Source organism: Tenrec ecaudatus, chromosome 1 (assembly GCF_050624435.1).
Source record: "Tenrec ecaudatus isolate mTenEca1 chromosome 1, mTenEca1.hap1, whole genome shotgun sequence".
NCBI classification, from domain to species: Eukaryota; Metazoa; Chordata; class Mammalia; order Afrosoricida; family Tenrecidae; genus Tenrec; species Tenrec ecaudatus.
In genome coordinates this window covers 300,575,121-300,599,800 of record NC_134530.1, presented here as the reverse complement: position 1 = coordinate 300,599,800, position 24,680 = coordinate 300,575,121, and positions in this window count along the sequence as shown.

Below are 24,680 nucleotides of genomic sequence, written 5' to 3'. Positions count from 1 at the left end.
CTTCCAGGAATGCATCCCTGTTTGAAGAGGATGGAGCAGTAAGAGGTTGGAGGAAGGTGTAGAAAATCCGATGTATGCCACTAATGAGAAGAAAGATGGTGGAGGAGGCTGGGTGGTTAAAGCATGGAGAATTGCTGGTGTTCTCTCCCATCTTGATTGGTTTTACAAGTTCTCTGATGATCAACCATGGAGCCTCTCTAGCCTTATGAGGAATGAAAGAAGAAGGCGAAAAACAGAAGGAGGAACAAAAAGAAGGAATTTTTAAGGGAGGTCTAACTATAGATCAGTAATTTTATCGTTTAACTCCATTCAGTCACAGCAGATCTTATGTCAACTAACTCCACATGGAAGAAGTACACCAGCATCAGTCACCGAAAGATTGTGTGAGAATCCAGTTAGCAGAGGGCTATGGGTGACAGTGGAAGCCCAAGATACGTTTGTGGGAACAACATAGGAAGTAAGCCTCCGATGATTTCCCTCTATTTGTAATAGAGGGATGGGAGGAAAGTGGGTGCCAAAGAGAGAGCATTGGACAGATGGCTATAGATCAAAATGATGAACCTAACTTGAATAGTAGAACCTTGTCAGTTGTTTCCCCCCTCTGATGCACATTAGTCTGAACTGGTTTTCAATGTTTTCTGTATTTTGCTGTGTTTTGTTGTTTTTGTTCATATTGAGGTTTATCTCAGATATGCTGTGTCATCGGGGGTGACCCTCTTGAATTATTGTTGTATGTTTCTCTGATTTTCGGTATATGAAACCCAGGGGTTTCTGGGCAGGCGCAGTGGTGGTGAGGAAGGGGGAGTATGGTAAGAGAGGTCACCTGTCCAGGAGTCCAGGAAGGGAAAGAATGTCTTGAAATGGATTGTGGTAGCAACTGTACAATGCTGCTTGATGGGATTGAACTGTGGACTGAGATCATCTGTATTAACTTCCAGTGAAATGGTTTTTAAAAATAAATATATATAAAGTAGATCTTTATTTATGGGTATATAAATTAAATGAGGCAATAATAGGTAGGAGTCAATAATAATAGGTAGGTAGCCAATTATTGTCAATGAGACTTGTAATAGGGACCACCCTAAACCTATGAAGCAAGTTATGTTCCAAACCTCAGTTAGGACACAAAACATACTTTCCCCAAAAGAATGAGTGAGAGGGAGAAGTCAGACAAAACTGAGCCACTTCAACAACTTTTCAGAACCCCAAAGAGACATGGTACCTTCCAATACATCCCCATTGCAGGATCATTGTGACCAATCACGTCTCTCAAGCTCTTGACAACAATAGGCTCAAACATAAGAACAACGATGTGGATGGCCAGGTCCGAGCAGTGTTTCATTCTGTCCTACACAGGGTCGCTATGATCTGACTTAACAGCACCAAACAACTGTCAAGCTCTTGACAAATGGTAGACATTTCAGTAAATTTAACTATGATTGCTATTGCCCATCTGTCTGAAAATTTGTCATACTGTGGTGGTTTGCATGTTGCTATGCTGTTAGAAGGTGTGTGTGGTAGTGCATAACTTCATGCCAACTTGGAGATATATCAAAGTGTAAGGATGGCATCCAACCTATCAATCAAATTACAGCCTGATAGTGCCTCCTTGTAAGCGTGGCCTTCTCATAAGGAGGGCCCATGGAACCGTTTTCTCTCTCTCTCTCTCTCTCTCTCTCTCTCTCTCTCTCTCTCTCTCTCTCTCGGCTTTGACCTTCCTGCTTGCTGGCCACTCAGAGAGCTGCTGGAGCCCTGCCATATTTCCCCTGACCTTGGATCCATATGACTTTGCATACACTGGCCTGTCATATTCCTGCATCCTGCATCATTGGATTTGGCTGCGTGCATCTAAAGAGTCACTTATGGACTAGTATTGGATTTATAGACTTGAGTCAGACTGGTCTGGGATGACATATAATTGCTTCTTGAAATAAAGTTCTTTCTTACACGTATGAGTGCCGCTGGATTTAATTCTCATCAACCTGGCCTAATGCTACTGGCTGTTTCAGATAGGATCATCCACAGTGTGCAGGATGCAATGATGCTTCCACGCTAAGAGAGACTAGAAGGAAGGCATAAAGATCCGCTCCAAGAGTAAGCCATGGAAACCCTATGGGACACAGAGTGTAGACCAAGACTTTGTCTCACTTATTTTAGTTACAGCATTAGGAGTGATCATTGGAGGCAAAAATCATGCTTTGTAAAATGGAAAGGCCGCAAAGGCAAGAGAAAGCCTCCCTGAGATTAATTGACTCTGTGGTCCCAATGGACTCGAGCGTACCAATTATCCTCAAGATGGTGCAAGAGCAGTCAATGTTGTTGTTGTTGTTGTTTTCTATTATACACAGAGCTGCCATGAGTCAGACCCAACCCTGCTGCAACTAAGTGCAATTACTGTTACTGCTGGGGTTTTAGCCTCTGCTATCTATGTTAGGTAAATTTTACAACTGATACATTATCTTCAAGGCATTCAAAATACAGAACTGCGTTTAAAAAATTGTTTTATGGAAGCCTAACCACCAGGTCTTCAAAATGCCGCTGGAAGATAATGTTCAAAATTTAACAGGAACTGGCAGATCCCTGTCCGATAGGGTCACTATGAGTCAGGATTGACTCTACGGCAGTGAGTCTAGTTCTTGAGTTTGGCAGATTCGCATCGATGTCAACAAGTTGGGGGTAAAGAAGGCATCCTTCTCATGAGACATGGTCAAATTTCTGAGTCCCAGTCACTCATCCATCGAATGACAACAATATATACACAGTTCACAGATGATAAGAAGATTTTTTTTAAAAAAAAAGATCAGTACCCCACAACTGTATATCCTGGAGCCCTGGCCCCAAAAAATATTAATAAATTTTACCAAAAATACAAGCTTCCGAAGTCAAATGAATATGCGCCTCTCTAGTTCATAGTGGGCAACAATGGTGGGCACAGAAAGGTGTGGGGATTTGTGGTATCTATCAGCTTCGTAAGTGCACAAATTCTTCGGCATAGCAATCATGTTAATGAGATAACAAGGGCTTGGGGACAGGGGCAAAGGTAAGATGTATTTGTTACTGCAGGACTTTGTGGACCTCACATTTCTCTCCATTCGGCATGAGCTCCTCTTGAGTCACAGCTCACTCGACTCAGCAGCAGGCACCACCAACAGAGGGGCATGAACTGTATCCCTGAAAGACTGAACGAACAAGCCGGACATCACTGAGTCTTTCAGTAAATCACTCACTACCTGCAGGATAAGAAAAGATGACCCTGGGCAAGGCTTCGATCCAGTTGAACAACGCTACCTTCGTTCGCCAGGTAAGCCGTGAGAGTAGCAATGGGAATCTCATTAAAGGGAAAATCAAGCTTAATAGCTTTTGCTACCTAGCAAAGCCCTCAATCCTTCTCGAAGGTCCTGAAACCCAGCCAAGGGGTGGGAGAGAAAGGTCATGCTTGCAGCTGCATTTCTCACTAGACTCAGCGTGGACTCTAATTAGCACAAGAGGCTTTTCTTTTTTCCTTTGACTATGGTCTCCCTGTCTGTCGGAGTACCCAGCCCCTGACAATATCACGGGCCTGTAGGCACAATGGCACGGTGATAATATATAAAGGTTAGAGGAAAGTCATAGAGAATAAGAGAAGGTAGGAGAGGAGATCAAGGAGTCTGACACATTTTCTGGTAGCATGCTCGCCTCCTGGACGGACATGATCTCAGCAGCCAGGTCTGCGCAGAAAGTGAAGGAGGAGAGAGGAGAGAGAGCCTCTTTAATTCTGACCAAGGCCTACGATATATATATATATATATATACATATATATATATATTTATTTATTTAGGGGCATGCAGGCCCCCCTAATTACAAGCAACCCCATACATCACAGGAAGGGGCTGTACCATAGGCAATACAGCCATGGGAAGGGGACAGTCTAGGGGTGTACACACAATAGGAAGAGGAGGGACTAGGGGTACACATGTGACAAAAATGGGCAGATCCTACATTCAAGATGGCACCTAACCTTAGCCGCCCTGGAGTGGGCTAGACCACTTCTCGGGGTTCTCCAGGGAAACAGGCACTACCCCTCTCAGCAGGGTGTGACCCACACCCCCCCCCCTCACCTGCCATGAGACAGACAATAGTCTGATTCCTCTGGATGGCTGTTGCCTTCAGGGAGAAAACTTCCAAGCAACTGCCCGCACAATGAGCTAGCAAAAGCGTGACAACCTGGGGAAAAAGCTTTCTGAAACCCACACCTCTCTTTCATCGAATCTGTGGAGAGAGCTTCACCAACTAGCCATGAGGGGGTTGTAGAGTCTCTGAAATGCCTTCCATATGAGGCATAATGGAGGCACAAAGGGTTAGTATTCCCCAATGAAGACATAGAGAAGAAAAAGAACTTTTAACCTCTGTGCACAGTAGAAAGTATGCATAGCTTCAGAAGACCCCAAACCACCCTAGTTCATTGTGTGGATATCTTATGGAAGATTATGGAAAGCTACATGACTGATGAAAGACATGTATCATCTTACCAGACATGTACCCTGACGTTCACAGCAAGAGGGAGAAGTTGGTTGGCCCAGAAAGCGAGGCAATAAAAGCCAACCTACCCCTACCTGTTTTAGTACAATAGAATCAAGAAATTCTAAAGACGCCACCGAAAACTATGAGAACTAATCGATTAATTCAGCATAGGCACAGGATACAAAATCAGTGCACAAAAATCTGTTGTATGTCCATGCACTAGCAATGAATACTCCAAGAGGGAGCATTCAAAAACAATGTCATTTACAATAGCATCACAGGAATAAATTTAACCAAGGAGAAGGTGAAAGACATGTACGCAACCTATAAAGTATTGCTGAAACACGTTTAAAAATATCTAAGTAAGTGGGAAAACATCTCATGTTCCTGGATTGAAGACTTAATACTGTTAAACTGGTAATACTCCCTAAAGCTAGATACAATGCGCTCTATCAAAATTTCAGTGCTTTAAGTTTGGTTTGGTTTTCTTTTGTTTCTTCAGAAAGAGAAGCTAATTCTAAAATACAGAGAGAATTGAAAGGAACCTCTAAGAGTCTGAACAATCTTGAAAATGAGGAATCAAGGTGGAAAACACATACTCTTGGTTTTAAAACTTACTCCAAAGGTACAGTGATCAGAACACAGCGGTGATGTCATAATTATAGATAAATGAATGTGAATTGAAAGTGCAGAAGTAAACCCAATATTTTTGTTATTATGATTTAGGTGAAAGTTTACAGAGCAGATGGTCGACTTTGCATTCGACAGTTCATACACATTTTGTTTCCACTCACCCGTTGCAATGCCTTCAATGCACCATCATTTGTTCCTGGTGCTTCCCATTTTCATCCTCCTGCTGCCCTAACCCTCCTCTGAATTTTGTCCTTGAGAAAATGTTGCCCTTTTGATTTTAAGTGGTGCATTATTCTAACCTGAGAGTGAGTTCCAGTCCAGATCTGAAGGGTGACTAAGGGCCATAGTCTTAGGTATTGGGTCCCACCAGGTTCTAAAGGACCAATAAGTCTTGCCTCTTCTTATCATTTTGAGTTTTGTTACAACAGTTTTGTGCAACTCTTTCTTAGACCTTCTAATGTGGTCTTTTTCTGACCCCTTGGTAGTGGCAGCTGGGCACCATCTAGTTCTTCTGGTTTCAGGGTTGTGGAGACATGTTTGGGTGATCTGGTCAATGATTTTTGGCAAGCGTGACAAAACCATTCTATGAGAAAAAAATAGTATCTTCAACAAATTATGGGGGAACAATTGGATCTCCATATGCAAAAGAATTAAATTGAACCTTTTCCTCATATACAAAAAAAATACCAAAAAATGGATTGCAAACCTATGTGGAAGAGCTAAAACTATAAAATTTTCCAAAGAAAACAGTGGTAAGTTTTTATGGACTGGAATTTGACAATGGATTATTAAATATGGCATCAAAGGCCTAAGCAACGAAAATTTATATATAAGTAAATTGGACTGGATAAAAATCTAAAACCGTGGTACATCAAAGAACACTATCAAGAGAATGAAAAGACAACCCACAGAACAAGACATAATACTTATAAAGGTTTCATAATAATGCACATGATTTCATAACTCCTGTGAATGTTACTCAGCCTTAAAAAGACATGAAGTTCTGAATCATGCAATGATGTGGATACACCTTGAAAACATTATGCTGGATGAAATAAGTCAGCCATAAAAAGACAAATAGTGTACAATCCCACTTGTATAAAATAGCTAGAAGAGACAGGTAGAGAGTGAGTGCAGATTAGTGGGCTCCAAGGGTTGAGGAAGGGGTGTTGCCACTTACTGGTCACTGCGTTTCTGCTCGGGTCAATACAATAGACTGGCAAACAAGCAGTAATGATGGTTGCAGAGACCTGTAAATGTAAGTCATGCCTTCGAACTAGACACTTGAAAATGGTTGAAATAGAAAAACTTATGTTGCATTTATTGCACTCTCATAAATTATCTTCATTGACGAAAAGAACACAACTGAAAAGACAGAAAACATTTATAGTAGACTTTGCAAAGAAATTGAATAAGCATTTCTCCAGATAAGATATAGAAATGACATGAAGAGATGATCGATCAGAAGCATCAAGTGGAGCTCTCACTGTCAACAGACTGACAGACAATAACCCCCTGGGCCATGTCAAACTGTCCCTGTGGGTTTCTGAGAGTGGAACTCTTTTGGGGGGTAAAAAACCTCACCTTTCTTCTGCATCGTAGCAGGAGGTTCAAACTGCTGACCTTGTGGTTAGCAACCCAATGTGTAATCAACAAAATAGTAAATCTATTCACAATAGCCAAAGTGTGGAAACAGCCTACGTGCCCATCAGTGGTTGCATGAGTAAGCAAAGTGTGGTGTACCCATATAATGAAATATTACTCAGTCATAAAAAAGAAATGAAATCTTGATACTTGGTGTGACATGGATGCGCCTTGAAAACATCATGCTAAGAGAAAGGAACCAGACATAAAAGGACACATATTGTATGATTCCATTTATACAAAATATCCAGAATAGACAAATCCATTGAAACAGAAAGTAGGTTAATAATTTCCATGAACTGGGGATAGAGCGGAGGGGAAGGGAGCAGGGAATTGAAAACCAAAATGTCAAATTCACTGCCATTGAGTTGATGCCAACTCATAGTGACTGTATAGAACAGGGTCTATGAGACTGTAACTCTTTAAGGGAGTAGAAAGCCCTGTCTTTCTCCCAAGGAGTCACTGGCAATTTCAAGCTACTGATCTTGAAGTTGGCTGCTAGGGAATTGAACTAAAAAGAAACTAACTCTTTGCCATTGACGCAATGCTGACTCATAGCGACCCCCTGTGGGCTTCTGAGACTGTAACTGCTTATGGGAGTAGAAAGCACAGTCTTTTACCAGCAGTGGTTTGGAACTGCCAGCCATTCGGATCGCAGCCCAACTCATAACCACCGTCATGCCAGAGCTCCTGGGGAATTGCAAGCGACTGCTAAATGACATGGGGTTTCCTTTGGGAATGACGAAATGCCCTGGACTAGATCATGACAATGGTCACGCAACGTTGTCGATGTTGCCGATGCCATTGAACTGTACAATTTAAAGTAGTACACTTTCTGTACATTTTTAAAAACGTTTTATTAGGGGCTCATACAACTCTTATCACAGTCCATACATATACATACATCAATTGTATAAAGCACATCTGTACATTCTTTGCCCTCATCATTTTCTTTTCTTTCTTTTTTTTTCTTTTTCTTTTTTTACATTTTATTAGGGACTCATACAACTCTTATCACAATCCATACATATACATACATCAATTGTATAAAGCACATCCATACATTCCCTGCCCCAATCATTCTCAAAGCATTTGCTCTCCACTTAAGCCCTTTGCATCAGGTCCTCTTTTTTTTTCCCCTCCCTCCCTGCTCCCCCCTCCCTCATGTGCCCTTTGTAATTTATACATCGTTATTTTGTCATATCTTGCCCTATCTGGAGTCTCCCTTCCCCCCTTTCTCTGCCGTCCCTCTCCCAGGGAGGAGGTCACATGTGGATCCCTGTAATCAGTTCCCCCTTTCTGTTCCTACCCTCGAAGACGGGGCTTCAGGGATAGAATCCTCATCTTCCATGAAGGAGACCCAACTTCAAGTCCCAATTCAGGCTCCTCTTGAGTAGCCACCGCCCATCTGTCAGTCTGGACGCCAGCATGTGGCCATGATGTCGAACGCTTTCGGCAAAACTTCCAGAAAACCTTACGGGTCGTGGCTGTTCGATTTGCAACCAGTCTTGCAGATGACATGGGACTGGGCAGTACTTCGTCCCATTGTGCATGGGGCTTCCATGAGTCAGGGGCCAGCTTGACAGCAGCTAACAAGAGCAACAGCTCTCAATGGACACGGAATCCACAAGGGAAGGCAGCCATGGAATAACCGCAGAGGGTTATGGGGCAGGAAGAGGAAGTCCCCCAGCCAGGGGCGAAAAGCCAAACGGGATTCTTCTGAGCGTCCCAGTGACATACTGTCTAGACAGGTACCTCTATGATCCAGCTAATTAAGGCACGTGGTCTCTATGGGTGAGCCGGTCTCTATGGGTGAGCCTTGATCCTAGGGACTCAAGGAAAACGGGGCAACATGACCTAGCTGCCATCCTCAGTGGTCACGGGAAGGCACGTTGCTGCTAACTTCCCTGGGCATGGTTTATTTGGATGAAATAAGGGGCGGACTCTGTTTCAAACAACAAACAAAGGAATTCCCATAAAATGTGTCCCCTGTAATGTCATATCGTTTGGAAACCTGATCAGGATTCTCCAAAATCAGAGCTCGGCATCCCCAGTTTGCAAGAGCTCAGTAAGTTACATTTATTTCCACCATCTGCCCAAAAAGCAAAAGGGTAAGGAGAGAATAAAAACAAGAGGGGAGAAGGAGTCGGGGAGTGGATCTGCTGCTTCTCAGTAATTAACTCGCTCTATAAATATTTATTGAATTCCTTATATGTGCCAGGCACTGTTCTAGAAGACGGCATACAGCTGTGAGCAAAACAGACAAAAATAGCCATCCTCCTGGAACATACATTCAAGTCAGGGAAGAGAGTCGACAATTAAATATGGGAATAAATACAATGTACAGTATGTCTGAAAGTTAGAGATGCTGCGGAGAAAATTAAGCAGAAAAAGGGTAAGAACTAGGGTAGGTCCCTATTGACCGGCGCAACAACCTTGGCTTTTATTGAGTGGGATGGAAACCGTTTATAGTGTTTTTAAGCAAAGAAGTAGCATGATTGGAATATTTTACACACTGCTCGACAACACCAACTACCTGAGCTACATTATGAAATATCCTGGTGCCAGATAAATCTTGGACACATGACAAATTAAAAAAAAAATCCTTCCTCGACACAAGTGGTCATTAGCAGGGGGAGAAAAGCTGAGATACGAGGATTTTCTTATCACCCCTCCTCACCCCAGCCTCGTGGCTAGTGTCACAACCAAAAATAGAAAGTGTAGTGTGGCCCTCAGAGATTCCAAGTGATGCAGAGAGATCAGGAAGGGCCACATTCTGGGCCAGCCCGCAAACTCCCAAGTTACCCAAGGTAACTCCCCAGACAGACATCCAAGGACTGTGACTCTTATGACTGTCTGACAACTTAACCCCAAATTTAGTGGCTCACGCTAGAAATCTTCATGTGCAATCCCTCACGATTTTGGTGGGTAAGAAATCCAGACAAGGCACAATAGGGACAGCTTGTCCTGTTCCACAGTCTCTAGGACATCTGGGAGATTCAAGAACTGGGAACTGGAATGACCAAATGGTTTGTTCATTCACACATCAGGCACTCCAAACTGGGCCTGGAGGCAGAACACACTTTCACAATGGAGAAAGGTCAATGTCACCACGTAAGGAGTGCTCTCTATAGCTTTAAAGCCTCCTATCTGCCATAACACTCTGAGCTTCCTCCATATTCTCCTACTCAGCCTGTCCCCTTCTAACCTCCACATTCTGCAGGCAGTGTTCAGGAGGACCGCAATGAACCCTGAGCAAGGCAGCGCTCCAATCCAATCAGACTGGGAACTGGCGACGAGGCAGAGTGCAAAAGTGGGACATTTGGAATGCCTCTTGGTGCCTACAGGACTCATTTGGGCTCCGGGTTACTTGGGAACAAAGCCACACACCGTTGGCCATCAGTATCACCTGTACCAACATGTCACTTCTCTTCCGGTTTGGCTCCCGTGGTACAGAAGAAAATTTCTTGGGAGAGAAGACAATTGTATTGCATTAACACTATACCATGTAAAAGATGTATTGACTTATAGGACACGCTTGCAGCGTCACTCGGAGTTGAAGGCTGGATTATTTTGCTTGAGGGGTTCACTGGCTAGACCTCACGGGACAGAAATTAATTTCAGACTGTTGTCTTGGGGGTGGCGTCATCATGTCAGCCCTGGCTCAGGGTGACCCCGTGCACAACAGAAGGCAACACTGCGGGTCCGCAACCATCCCTACGATCGTTGCGATGGACGAGCCCACACTTGCAGCCACTGTGTCAACCAGCCCCTCTATCCCATTAGAAGGTCTGTTTGTCTTCCCTCACCCACTCCTTGACCAAATATGCCATCCTGCTCCAGCGACTAGCGCCTCCTGACAATGTGTCCAAAGAACCTATAAGTCTTGTCGTCGTTTTCTGAAGATGGACAGCCAGAAGGACAAACGCAGATTCGTTTGATCTCCTGGCAGCACATGGTACAGTCAATGTTTTCCCACCAACATCACAATTCAAAAGCATGGATTCTTCTCGCCCTTCCTTGTTCATCGTCCCGCTTTCCCCTGCGTAGGAGGCGATTGAAAACACCGTCGCTTGAATCAGGTGCACCTTAGTGATGGGATACTAGTACTGAGGGAAATAAAACTGGGACTTATTCCCTGACTGGTCCGGAGGGAATCTGGAAGACTAGTATTCCATGGCTGGAAGACCGCCACTATGGTAGTTGATAAAGTCCGAGTACATATTTCTGCAGTAATCTATCATTTCCACAGTTTCTCCCCTTAACGCTGTGCTGCCTTAAAGTGAGCACATGGTTGATTGATTCTCCCTACAGAAGCAGACGCTCCTATTTGGTATATTTCTTCCCCTCATGGCATCCAGCCCCTCCCATACCTTCCCCAAATAGCAGATGGGCATGGGAAGACTTTGTCCTCCATGCCTGGATTCAAAATGTTTGCTATCAGCCTGACTTTTGGGCGATATAAATTTGGTCATTAAAGTTGTCTTGACAGCTTTCAATGTACAGAAAATAACCATGTAACCACCGTGGCTCTTTTGAATCTTTTTTTTTTTTAACATTTTATTAGGGACTCATATAACTCTTATCACAATCCATACATACATCAATTGTGTAAAGGATATTTGTACATTCTTTGCCCTCATCATTTTCAAAGTGTTAGGTTTCTCTCTCCAGCCTAAATCTCAGCCTCGGTCCTTAGCTCCACGCGAGAAAGATTTCACGCCGAAGCCGGGCTCGTGATCCAAGTGAATTTAATGAAAGTTCAAAGAAGCATCAGGCTTTACGCGGCACCCATAGGATTCCTTTGACCATGCGGCCTGGCAGAGACTGCTCCAGGTCACGCAAGGATCTCTCTCCTCCCATGAAGACCACCAGACCGCCCAAGCAAGACAAGACCAAGGCAAGACAAGCTCCCTCTCCCTCTCGGTCCCTGCCTTTTCAAGGGTTCCTGGGGGAGGCGTGGTGAAGGACCCCAGGTCGATCCCATTGGCTGAATTGCAGTAACCTGGCCCAGGTGGGCTGCTCCAGACCACCGGCGGGAAAATCCAGCTTTTGTCTTTTGCTGGCTCCCCCGGGCATGCGTAATGGACTTCCCAGTTCCCTAGGCTAAGCTACCTAACAAAAGCATTTGCTCTGCACTTAAGCCCCTGCCATTAGCTCCTGATTTTTCCCCTCCCTCCCCACTCCTCCCTCCCTCATGAGTCCTTGATAATTTATAAATTATTATTTTGTGATATCTTGCCCTGTCCCACATCTCCCTTCACCCCCTTTTCTGTTGTCTGTCCCCCAGGGAGGAGTTCACATGTAGATCCTTGTAATTGGTTCCCTCTTTCCAACCCAGTCACCCTCTACCCTCCCAGTATCTCCCCTCACACCCCTGGTCCTGAAGGTGTCATCCGCCCTGGATTCCCTGTGCCTCCAGCTCCTATCTGCACCAGTGTACAACCTCTGCTCTATCCAGACTTGCAAGGTAGAATTCGGATCATGATAGCTGAAAGGGGGTGTGGGGGAGGCTCTTTTGAATCTTATGTATAAAACAAAAAGAATTATGGGAAACAGAAGGATTTCTCCCAAGTTGTCTCCCCCAAATATATGCCAAACTTAGCTGCTTGTGAATGACTGTACACCTATCACCTTGGAGGTCAACAGAAGTAGGTCAGGGGTTATTCTCCCTAAGGGTTATCAGCCATCTAGAGCAAGCAGTCACCACTGTTTATCCCACAAGTAGCCCACTCCCTTCTGATAAGGATAGTAGTTGTCTGTTTCCTTGTAGCAGACCCCAGAGAGGTCAAGCCCACCCAAGGGTGACCAAGGTTAGGCCGCCATCTTGAATCTAGGGTCTGCCCATCTTGTCACATGTATACCTCTAGTCCCTCCCATTCCTATGTGCACACCCCTAGCTCATCCCCTTCCTGCCACGCTTATGCATATCATACATTCCCTTCATCTGATGTGTTTGTCTATTGTACTGCCCCTTCCTGTGACGTGTGGCTACCTGTAATCATGCCCCCCTAAGTAGATATAACCCTTGATTAGCAATAAATGGGGTCCTCAAGCATTCTGCTGGGTCCCTGCCCCACATCTCCCCGGAATCATAGCCATCCAGGAGGTGAGCATGCTACCATGAAATGTGTCTGACTCCATTATTCCGATCTCTCTTCTATCTCTCATGCTCTCTGTGATTTTACTATAATCTTTATATATAATAACCATACAATTATGCCGATCCAACCCATAATTAGTGGCAGGGGACTGGTTCTTTCCCCCCGCAGATCAGGGGCACCTTAGTCCTCAAAGTGTCACATGGCACATCTTTGCTTTTCAACCCTCTAAGAGGTCCTTTGACAACACTAAATAAAATCAAATAAAAAGAGGTATTTTGCAGTAGAATTGTTTTGTTTCCTGACTTCTGCTCCCATGGATTAATTTAGTACTTCAGTAATAATTCGCCTCTGGGGCCCTCAAAGTCACAGTTCATTTCAATTCTTTTTTCATCTCAATTCTAAGGTTTCTGAGACTGTACATCTTCATGGAAACACACAGCTTCATCTTTCTGCCTCCGAGAGGCTGGCGGGCTCACACTACTGAGCCTGCAATTAATTAGCAGCCCAATTCGTAGCCCCTCTATCACCCAGGTTCCTTTTTAATATCAATAGGGTGTATTGGGTCAATATGAGTCAGGACTAACTTGATGGTAGTGAATGGGTAGCCTGTATTTATTAGTCAAGAATTAAAATCATCTAACATCCCCCCTCTCCCCCCAGCAAGACGAGTAGCCTGGAATAGCGTCCGAAGTGCCTAGGTTTTAAGAAATGGCATTATTCCATTTCCAAATACAGTTCCTTGAATAATGAAATGTGACGAACTCATTCATGTTTTATGACTGCTGTTGCTTCCGAATGGTCGCTTCTGGTCTTTATATCCTTGTGACAAGATAAAAAATAAGGAGTGAGTAAAGCCAATCCAAAGTCAGCAACTTCGCGGAAGCCAGAACTGCTTTTCCTACGCCCTACCCCTTCAAGTCCTGGTGATGCTGCGGGGCAGGCATTGGGCTGCCTAATTGCATGGTCGGCACTTCAAACTGCCAGTCGTTCTGCAGAAGAAAGGTGTGTCTGGCCACGGCATAAGGATGTACAGTCTCTGAAACGCTACATGGTGCGCCGATGAGTTCGAATCCCTTCAATGGCAAGGACTTTGGTTTGAAGTTTAAATCTTCAAGATGGATTTCTTAACGGGGGGAAAAAAATTTAACCTTCTCCAGGGGAATTTCGGAACTAGAAATAAAATGCCTGGGACGTTACAATAGAAAGCGTTCTCCTTTAAGGCCACATTCCCTAACATCTGTTGAGGGACCATTTCTGGCCACAGGGCCTGTCAGTATCAATAAGGAAAGACGCTTTCCTCGGTGTTCTCGACTCTCCAGTGTCTGGGTCATTGAAATGGATATCCACGGCAGGTCATACCAGAGGACGCAGAGCACGCGAGCAGAGGGAAGGAAAAGCGGGGCTCGTGTTAAAGTATGGAGCTGCCCCTGGCCCTGCTTTGAACTCTCGCTGGCTTTTTGGAACGAAACCAAGATCAAACAGGCTGGTACAGCCAGCTCAAGGCCTCTGGTTCTCTGTATACATTTAAGAGTAGATTTTGAGGTTAAGATGGTGAAGTTTTGTAGTAACTTTAAACTGGCAAGCATTGCGTTCACCTTTCATATTCCCCAAAGAGAGAAGAAATGGCCAGCCATGTAATGAAATTCCCTTCAATCTGACCATTGTGTTAGGAACAGATTTCACACTGAGCAAATCTTCCCAAGTGGGCTCAAATGTTTCCCATTACGGCCGGGCACGGGGATAACTGCATGCTGCAAAGTGTGTGGTTTTCCAAGCCAAATGCGCGCGTTCGGTGACTTCAAATCTGCACCAAAAACATAGCCACTGCTGAATGCCTGTTTGCATTTATTATTGCCTTAGCTTGGAGCCTGAACAATGAGAACGCAAACACCCTCAATTGTCTTGGAAAAAACCCCATCTGATTAGACCTAAGAGGCATGACTCAGATTGTTGCAGCTTTAATTCCTTGAATAAGAAGTAATTGCTCGCTTTCAATAGCTCCAACATATCTTACTGGAATCCTCAGTGGGTTAGCAACTTAAGTTTCAGTGTAAAGGCAGGACTTATAAAAGTGGAGTTCAAAATGACAGGTGAAAAAAAAATTAACTCTCAAAACAGGAGGCTCTATTCAGGAAACCAGCAAACACTGACATCAATAGAAACTTTCAATCTGCCATAATGCAGTAGTGATTTAAGCTCCTAGGGGGATTTCCTGCCCCTTCACCTTGTCTCAGAATAAATGTGAAAATCAGAACTCAGTTCTTATAAAATAGCGGCAAACTGCAAGGCCTTCAGCCAAATTAAAGTCCCAGGACGTAGCTGCAATAATGCTGATGAGAATCAAAACAACACCTACAAAGTGCTTTTATCCAAGGCTTCAATAAAGTTCATAGATGGTATCTTATAAATCCTCTTTGAATAATGGACATTGCTTGCTCCTCTTTATCGGTAGGGAAATCAAGGCATCCAAAGATAACTGCTAAGGTCACAAGATTCCTCAGGGTCACCCATAGAAATGAGAGCTCCAATCACACTTGTCGCCTCGGGCTTCGAGGGAAAAAAATGTCCAAGTTTATTCTAGAGTCCATTTTAGGCTCTCAGATCAGAAGTCACCATTGCTTGCCCACGTGTGAGGAGTAACTTTTGCAGAACCATACCGACTGAGATAAATGGCGAAATAAAAAGAGAAAAGGGAAAGAATAAATAGGAGAGAGAAATGAAGTCTGCTGTTTGATGTCTCAAAGAAACAATAAATGCTCAAAGGAGACCATTTCCCCAATATCCTGGAGCTAAGGCATCATGTAACTCATACCTTCCCAAACTTATTTGACCCATAACCCCCTTTTCAGAAAAGAAAATTACCCAGCACCCCTCTAGCAATTAAAAATGTTTCTACTTAAAGCCCCACAGGATAAGGTGTAGGTATGTGTTTTTTGTCACCCCCCCCCCACCCCTAATCTAAACGTCCCCATAGGGGGCAATATAGCCCACTCTGGGAACTACCCACTTAGCAACTCAAAGACAACCTTTCATCCTGAAAACTTTCCTTTTCTAATTTCAGAATTTAAAATTATATGTAATTCTTTCTTCTCCTGATGTTTCAAAATCTAAAACAAGGAACCACAACACTCTCAAGTGACATTTAAATAGATTCTGCTGTGGATTGTATAACAACGACAACAAACAAAAAAAACACTGCTACTTTACTTAATATTGGTGTCACACAAAAAAACCCATAGAGCAAAAATATCTCTCTACTATTCGACATACTCAGGTTTTAAAGAGTTGATTTAAAATGTCTGTGTTAGATTGGGTTGACTAAAGAAACAAATCTAGAGACACTCATGTGTATAAGAGAGAGCTTTAAAAAAAAGAGAGAGAGAGAGCTTTATATCAAAGAACAATTGTATAGGGAGAAAATATCCCAGCCCAGTCCAGATCAATCCCATAAGTTTGATATTAGCCCATATATTTGATACTAGTCCATCCACAAATTACTCTTCAGACATGCAATGATGTCTAATGCAAGATCACAAGGCTGTGGGAGGAAAGTCTTGTGGATCCAGTGGCACTAGAAGTATCTCAGTGCTGGTGCAGGTCCCCACGTGGCTCCTCCAGCTCTTGGAGTATGGCTCCTCAACAGGAAAGTGAAGCAGAGAGAGAACTCTTCCAGGTCTCAACAAGTTTCTGCCTGGTTTGTCAACAAGAAGACTACGCACAGAGTGAGAGGAAGTTCCCAGAATGTTCATGAAAGGGCATGCCCATAAGAAGGCATCATCAGGCTGTAACCTGATTGACAGGCTAGACTTCACCCCGGCTCTATCTATTAAGTTAACATGAAATTATTTAACTACTACAATGTTCAAGAAGTTGTTTCAGAGTTTGTCTGGATTTGCACAACTCTTCTTGAGATGATTGAATTATTGAATTGTATGATATATGGATAAGGTGCTAATAAAACGGTTGTAAATATATATGCAAAATGGGTACATAAGCAAATGTGGTGAAGAAAGTGGATGGCGGCCAGCTATCAAAAGATAAAGTGTTTGGGGTCTTAAAGGCTTGAAGCTAAACAAGCAGCTATCTAGCAGGGAAGCAAATAAGCCCACATGGAAGAAGCACACCAACTTGTGTGATCATGAGGTGTCAACGAGATCAGGTATCAGGTATGGAAAGATCCAAAGCAATTATATCTATGTGAATAAGGGAGTTGGAGTGGAGACCCAAAGCCCATCTGTAGACAATTAGACATATCCCCACAGAAGGGTTACAAAGAAGGGACATTTAACCAGGGTGCAGTATAGCACCAATGAAACATACACCATTTCTCTAGTTCCTGAATGCTTCCTCCCCACCACTAACATGACCCAGTTCAACCTTACAAATCCGCCTAGATCAGAGTACACACATTGGTACAGATAAGAGCTGGAGACACATAGAATCCATGACAGACAGCACCCTCAGCAACAGTAGTAGGAGTAGACATATCAGAAGGGTAGGGGGATGGAGGGGAACAAAGGGGAAGCCATCACCAGGTTGAATATATAGCCCAGCCCCCAGGGGGATGAATAACAGAAATGTGGGTGAAGGGAGACAACAGACAGTGTAAGACACGAAATAACAGTAATATATAATTGACTAAGGATTCACAAGGGTAGGAGGGTGGAGGAGGGAGGGGGAAAAAGAGGAGCTGATACCAAGGGCTCAAGTAGAAAGAAAATATTTTGGAAATGTTGATGGCAACATATATCCAAGTATGCTTAAGATTTTTAAGAGCCCCCCCCAATAAAGTTATATATATATATATATATATATATATATATATATATATATATATATATATGAGCCTGCTTCTGTACGGAGCACAGCCTTAGAAACCCCCTCAGGAGGCAGTCCCACTATGTCCAGTGGGGTCACGATGAGCCACAATCCACTCCATGGCAACTGGTTTGGGTCTACTATTGTTTTTGACAGGCTTGTGGGTGGTTTATTTTTTTGTTTCATTTTGTTTTTTAAATCACTTTATTGGGGGTTCCATACAGCTCTTATCACAATCCATCCATCCATTGTGTCCAGCACATTTGTACATATGTTGCCATCGTCATTTTTGAAACATTTTCTTTCTACTTGAGTTCTTGGTATCAGCTCCTCTTTTTTCCCCTCCCTCCCCCTCCCTCCTACCCTCCTCCCTCCTCCCTCGTCCCCCACCCTCCCTACCTCATGAATCCTTGATAATTTATCAATTATTTTTCCATATCTTACACTGACCAATGTCTCCCTTCACCCACTTTTCTGTTGTCCGTCCTCCTAGGTGGTTTTTTTTCCCCCTTCATTGGTTGAAATATTCTTACTTGCTTACAATCCTCAACAAACTCCAAACCCACTGCCATCAAGTGGATTCTGACTCACAGGCACCCTATGAGAGAGGGGGCTCAGACTTCTCACTGTCTCTCTGTACCTACAAACATTGCTGATGCCTGGCATTGCACAACTAAAGGTTTATTCCTCTCACAATGAAAATTAAAATACCCTAAGAAAGGTCATAACTCACCTGATAATCTGACAGCTGATCTCAACATTTACTCGGAAGACTCTCTACCCCAGAAATGGCTTAGGGTGTTTGCCTCAACACAGAACAACTGGATCACAAACCCCAGGGTTGGGGGGTGGAGAGGAGGATGGGAGAGGTGGATACTGGAATTGGAGTTCTTAGCAAAACTTTTACTTGTTCCTACACACAAGGAAGAGGAAGAGTGACTAGCCTAGAGCTAGAGAGTCAGACAGCAAGAATGGAGCACATGGGTTCAAAGGTGAACACTCATAAAGCTAGGCCAACCTCAGAAGACACGGAAAGCGCAAAACAAGAAAATCAACCACAGAAGGGGAGGGAGGGAGGGAGGGAGGGAGAAACTGCACAAGCTCTACGGCCCTCCCTGCAAAGGCCTCACACATGGGGTTCTGCGTGAATCTATAGTTTGTTTCCTTTTAGAAATAAGAGATTCCTTTTCCTATTCAAGACACGGAATTGTGATAAGGAACTATGAATTTTATGGAGAGTTGGAGTTACTTTATTTTAAGGAAATACCATGGACATACACAATGGAGTCACCAGGTAGGGCAACTGCTTCCTATGCTGGGCTACGAACCGGAGGCACCTGGGGAGCAAGGTTTGACGACCTCCTTTCCCAAAGCCAGTCACGAAAAGCCTGTGCAGCACCATTCTACTCTGGATCCACCTAAGATCACCACTGAGTGGAAATCAAGTCAAGGGCACCTGAACTGGTACCAGTGTACTTATGCCGGTATAAATGCAATTGTGCTTGGTGTTCAAGAAAAATGAAGGCCGGATACATGTCATGATGTGGATGAACCTTGAAAGCATTTTGCTGAGGGAAAGAAGCCAGTGACAAGAAGACAGCGATCTTAGGATCCCAAATCTATGCATAGCTGGCAGAGGTAAATGAATGAAGACAAAAGGAGATGTGCGGCTGTGAAGGGCTGAGAAAAGCGGCAGTTAGAACAGGGTATGATTAGATCATGGGTCCTGTTTAGGATGACAAACACCTTTTGGAAATAGGTGCTGTGGAAGGTTGCACAGTCTTGTGGGTACAATCAATGCCTCCGAATTGTATTCTTTGTATTATTGTTGGTTTTCATTTGTATTTTTGAATTGTATTCCTAAAAATGTTTAAAATGATTAATTTTCTGTTGTACGAGAGGGTACCACACACACACACAGAAAAAAAAAAACAAACGGAAAACCGCTCTGCTGGGTGGAGCTTTCGAGTACGCATTTTTCTCACTAGGCCATCATCCTGCAACTCACTCTGAGTTAGTGCACCCAGTGGCGTGGCCTGGAAAGGTCCTCTCTCACTCGTCACAGTGAGTTTTTTCTTTTTTTTGTAAAAGTAGTTTCACTCAAACCTCATTTTATGTGATGGCTGATTTAAGAGGACAGTGTGTGGCTGTGAAGGTTTGTTTCCTGCTCAGGAAAAAATGCCGCAGAATCTGTTAGGATGTTGAGCACAGCTTACTAGAACAGCGCTAAGGGAAAACCTCAAGTGTAGGAGTGATTTTCTCATTTCAAACAAAGGCGAAAGGTCCATTGATGGCAAACCTTATTCTGGATGGTCATCAATTTCCCAAAATGGACAAAAATGTCGACAAAATTCCTGCACTTGTACTTGAAGACCGTTGACGGATCGTTGAAGAGATGAGGAAGTTATCTGGACTAGCTAGGAGCTCAGTTCAGCAAATTTTAATGGATAGGAGAATGAGAAGGGTCACTGCGAAATTGGTGCCTCGGGTTCTGAGGGACCTGGAAAAAGAGCATGGAAAAAGTGGAAACAAGCCATGCTTTGAAAGAACAGCTCCCAGGTGACCCGGAGTTCTTCCCAAGGTCATTATGGGTGATGAGATATGGTGCTATTTCTTACAACCCCAAACCAAACAGTAATCAAGCAAATGGAAGACACCATCGTCGCCTCACCCAAACAAAACCCACCCACCAAGTGAACTCAAAGATCAAGACGAGGCTCATTTGTTTCTCTGATGTGAGAGCGAAAGTACATTTGGAATTTGTTCCACCGGGTCAGACTGTTAGTCAAGCTTTTTATTTAGAAGATCTGAAAAGATTGCATAACAGTCTGTGACCAAAACAAAGGCCTTATTGGTGGCAGACGGGAGACTGGTTTTGCCACCACTGCGATGCACCTGCTCGTGCAGCCGTCTCAGTGTGCCAGTTTTGGGCACCAAAAAATCCCAAAAAAAAAACCCAGCATGCTTTTCTTGCTCCACACGTTATTCACCTGACCTCACTCCATGCAACTTCTTTTTGTTTCTTCGAATGAAAGGACAGCGCTTTGATGATGTAGAGGATTTGAAGAAAAAAGGGATAGAGGCGCTGTCAGCCATCGAACAGATGAGTTTGAAGAATGTTTCCAAGATTGGAATCGCAGACTTGACAAATGTATTAAGTGTAATGGAGAATATTTTGAAGGTGATAAGATTGCTTTGTAAAAAAATATAAATGCATAGCTTTTTAAAAAAATTCTAAGTTTGGGGGGGTATATTTTACCATAATCTTTAAAATAAAGTATTGCCTGAAAAGCTTTTTCTTCGTTTTCCCAAAACTCATTGCTATGAGTCAATTCTGATGTATAGTGAGCCTATATGGCAGAATGGAGTCTCCCCTTTTGGGTTGCCAAGACTCTGAATCTTTCCAGGAGTAGACAACCTCATTTTCCTCTCTTAGAGGGGCTGGTGCGTTCAAACTGCTGATCTGTGGTAACAACAGCTCAGTGCATAGCCCATTACACTAAGTGTAATTTCTCATTTCTAATTTCTATTTATTGTTAGGGCCTAAAAATTAGCCCGGATGACTGACAGGGGCAGGACCATGCAGGGCTGTGAAGAGGGAGGGGAGAGAATCAAGAAGTGTGGAAGCCTGCTGCCATGGGGGAGAAACAGAGGTGGATAGAGGCAGGGAGTAAGACAGCACGATCCTCTGTCACAAGCTACACCAAGCCACAAAGCAATGACCAAATGATAAAATAATTGCTATGTATTTGTGACACCCCTAGCTTTCTCCATATCATTTTCTTCAAGGACATTGACAAAACTGGAATTTATTTAAAATTTCCCCCACCCACCTCCAGGGCACATCACTTAAAATAAGTAGAACATTATTATTCACACAAAAATTGTTTCCTAACTCCATCATATATTAGAAGCTTTATAGGCTCCAAAGACAATGTGATTAACCTTCCTCAAATAAAACTTTAGGGATCTGCTTTGAATCCATAAAGAAATTAAATACACAGTTAAGACTGATTTTCATCATCCAACTATAACTGGGAATTACCTTTAAAGCTGTCTCCTTCTGCCTTCATAAGAGTCTGGGTCTCATGCTTCAGATTTACATTCTTCTGTGAGTTTAAGGCAGATTGTAGATATACTGTTCATCCATATTTTTAGATGAGGTATTGGCAAGTCCCATTCAGCAACAAATCTATGGAGAATATGCCACAGTCATTCTAATGGGAGTCTTAAGTGAATACAACATCTTCAGGATAAGTCATTTCTCAGAGAGTAGATGGCATATTGGTTAGATTTTGTGTCAACGTGGCTAGTCAGGATTCTCACTAGTTTGGCAGTTAAAACCTAATATTCTCCCATGATAAATTCTCCTTGAAGATATGACCTGCCTCCATTATGAATAGACAGTTTGGGAAAGCCTACTTCTTGCTGGGTCTGATCCTGCATCTGACCACTAGCCTGCCATGTTGCCCACTGATTCTGGGAGTCATCAAAACCCTGTCATCTTACTTACCAACCTTCCCCCATAAAGATGATAGATAGACAGACAAGCAGGCTCATGTATGTGTGTATAGTGGGTTCCTTGTTGGGCTGTTAACCACAGGTCAGCAGTTGGAAATCACTTGATGCTCCTTTGGAGAAAGATGACACTTTTTATTTCCATAAAGATTTACAGCCTGGGAAACTAAGAGGGACAGTTCTACTCAGTGTAGAGTAGTGGTACTCAACCTTCCTCATGCCACGACCCTTTAATACAGTTCCTCATGTTATGGTGACCCCCAACCATAAATTATTTTCATTGTTACTTCATAACTGTAATTTTGCTACTGTGAAGAATTGTCATGTAAATATCTGATATGCAGGATATATTTCATTGTTACAAATTGAACATAATTAAAGCATAGTGATTAACCACAAAACAATATGTGATTATATATTGTGAAATATGTATGTGTTTTCTGATGGTCTTAGATGACCCCTGTGAAAGGGTCATTCAACCCCCTAAAGGGGTCGCAACCCACAGATTGAGAACCGCTGCTCTAGAAGGACACTATGATTCAGAATGAACCCAACAGCACTGAGTTTGGTTTGGGGATATATATATATATATATATATATATATATATATATACATATATATACACATATATATACATATATGTGTATATATAATATACACACACATATATACATTTCACAGGTTTTGCTTCTCTAGATAATCCAGCCTAAAGACAAAAAAGTTCAGGAGTTCAAAACCATTAGCCGATCTGCAGAAGGAAAAATGAGGCTGTCTGGTCCTGTCAAGATTTAAAGCCTAGGAAACCTATAGGGTTGCTATGAGTGGAAATCGGCCAAGTGGCTGTGGGTTTGGGTATCTATGCAAGTTAATACCCCACTCTCAGTCCTATTTTAAGATACACTTGGACTTGCACCTGCCTCACTGACAAATCAACCAGAAAAGTTTATATATGCCAATATCAGAGAAGATCCCCAAATTGCCAGGTTTTCTCTCTCACAATCTCCTTTTCCAAATACCCTCCCCCAAGTAGGGACCTTTTCTATATGAACTGAAAGAAAGTTCCAATTCAAAGCATTCCTGATTGGAACCAACTTTGATCTAAAGAGAAGGGAGAGTCTGCCTGTTGGCTCTCAAATCCATTCCTTGTCTCTGTATAGTACTACAAAGAACTTGACCTTTGAAAATGCCCCCTCCCCTGGAGGGCCCTCCAAGACAACTGGCATCCAACTGTGTTAACCAATGGGGGGCAATGGCAGCGAGGAGCTGGAGGCAGGAGTGTGGGGGGAGGTCAGATGCTCACAGGCATCCTCCCTGAGGGCGATCAGTTTCCACACTGCAGTGCCTTCACCCCCCCCCCCTCCCTACTGTTGAAGACACTAGACAGGCCTGCAGTCATCTATTTGGTTCCTGTAGGTGGAGTATACACCCTACTGATAATGGTTCCTATGGAGATCCAGAGAACAGGTCAAAGTTAAACTGCCATCCTAAACCTAGGATCCGCCCATCTTGTCACATGTATATCCCAATCCCTACTCTTCCTATTGCGTGTATGTCCCTCAACCACCCCCTCTTATTGCTGTATTACCTATAGTGCAACCCCTTCCTGTGATCTATGGCTTTACCTGTAATTAGTGGGCTTGCACGACCCCCAAAAGGTATATAAGCCTGGGTCAGCAATAGAGGTCTCTCTCGCTAGTCTGTTCCCCTCCTTCTCTCGGGGCTCCTCCCTTGACCTCTCCTCAGCTCCCTCTCCCAGTTCCCTTTCCCCTTGTCCTTCTTCCCTTCCCCCTCTCTCCCAGTGGACCATCAAGCGGGGCTGAGGTGAGCATGCTACCATGAAATGTGTCTGACTCCATTATTTCAATGTCTCTCTCCTTTATCTCTCATGCTCTCAATGACTTTAATATAATATTGATATACCTCAACTGTACAATTGTGCTTACTGAACCCGTGACTAGTGGGGGGGGGGGCTGGCATCCCCAACTCATACCACACAGGAGGAAGGGAGCATGGTGGTTTGTAGGCAGGGTGGTTTATAGGCAGCATCTTTGGCTGTGGCTCCCTCTCCCCCAGGGTGCAGCTCCCATTGGCTGAGTGTCGATGGAAACCAGTTGGCAAAGGAGCCCAGGAGATGCACCTGGCTGCCATCTGTCCCCTGTGCACCATCAGAGGAGACCAGCATGAGGAATGGATCCAGTACAAACAACAAATGCCAACAGAGAGGACAGAGCAAAGTCAGAATCCCCAGTCTTCTCCAACCAGATGAAGAATTATACGTTATTCCACTACACTCTCTCAGTATGTACCAGCATTGCTGCTATTACATTCCATGGAGTCGATTCCAACTCATAAGGACCCTACGTACAACAGATCGAATCACCGCTGGGTCCTGGGCCATCCTCAGTGTCCTGATGTTCCACTAAGACTACATACGTAACGCGGTGGTTCTCAACCTTCCTAA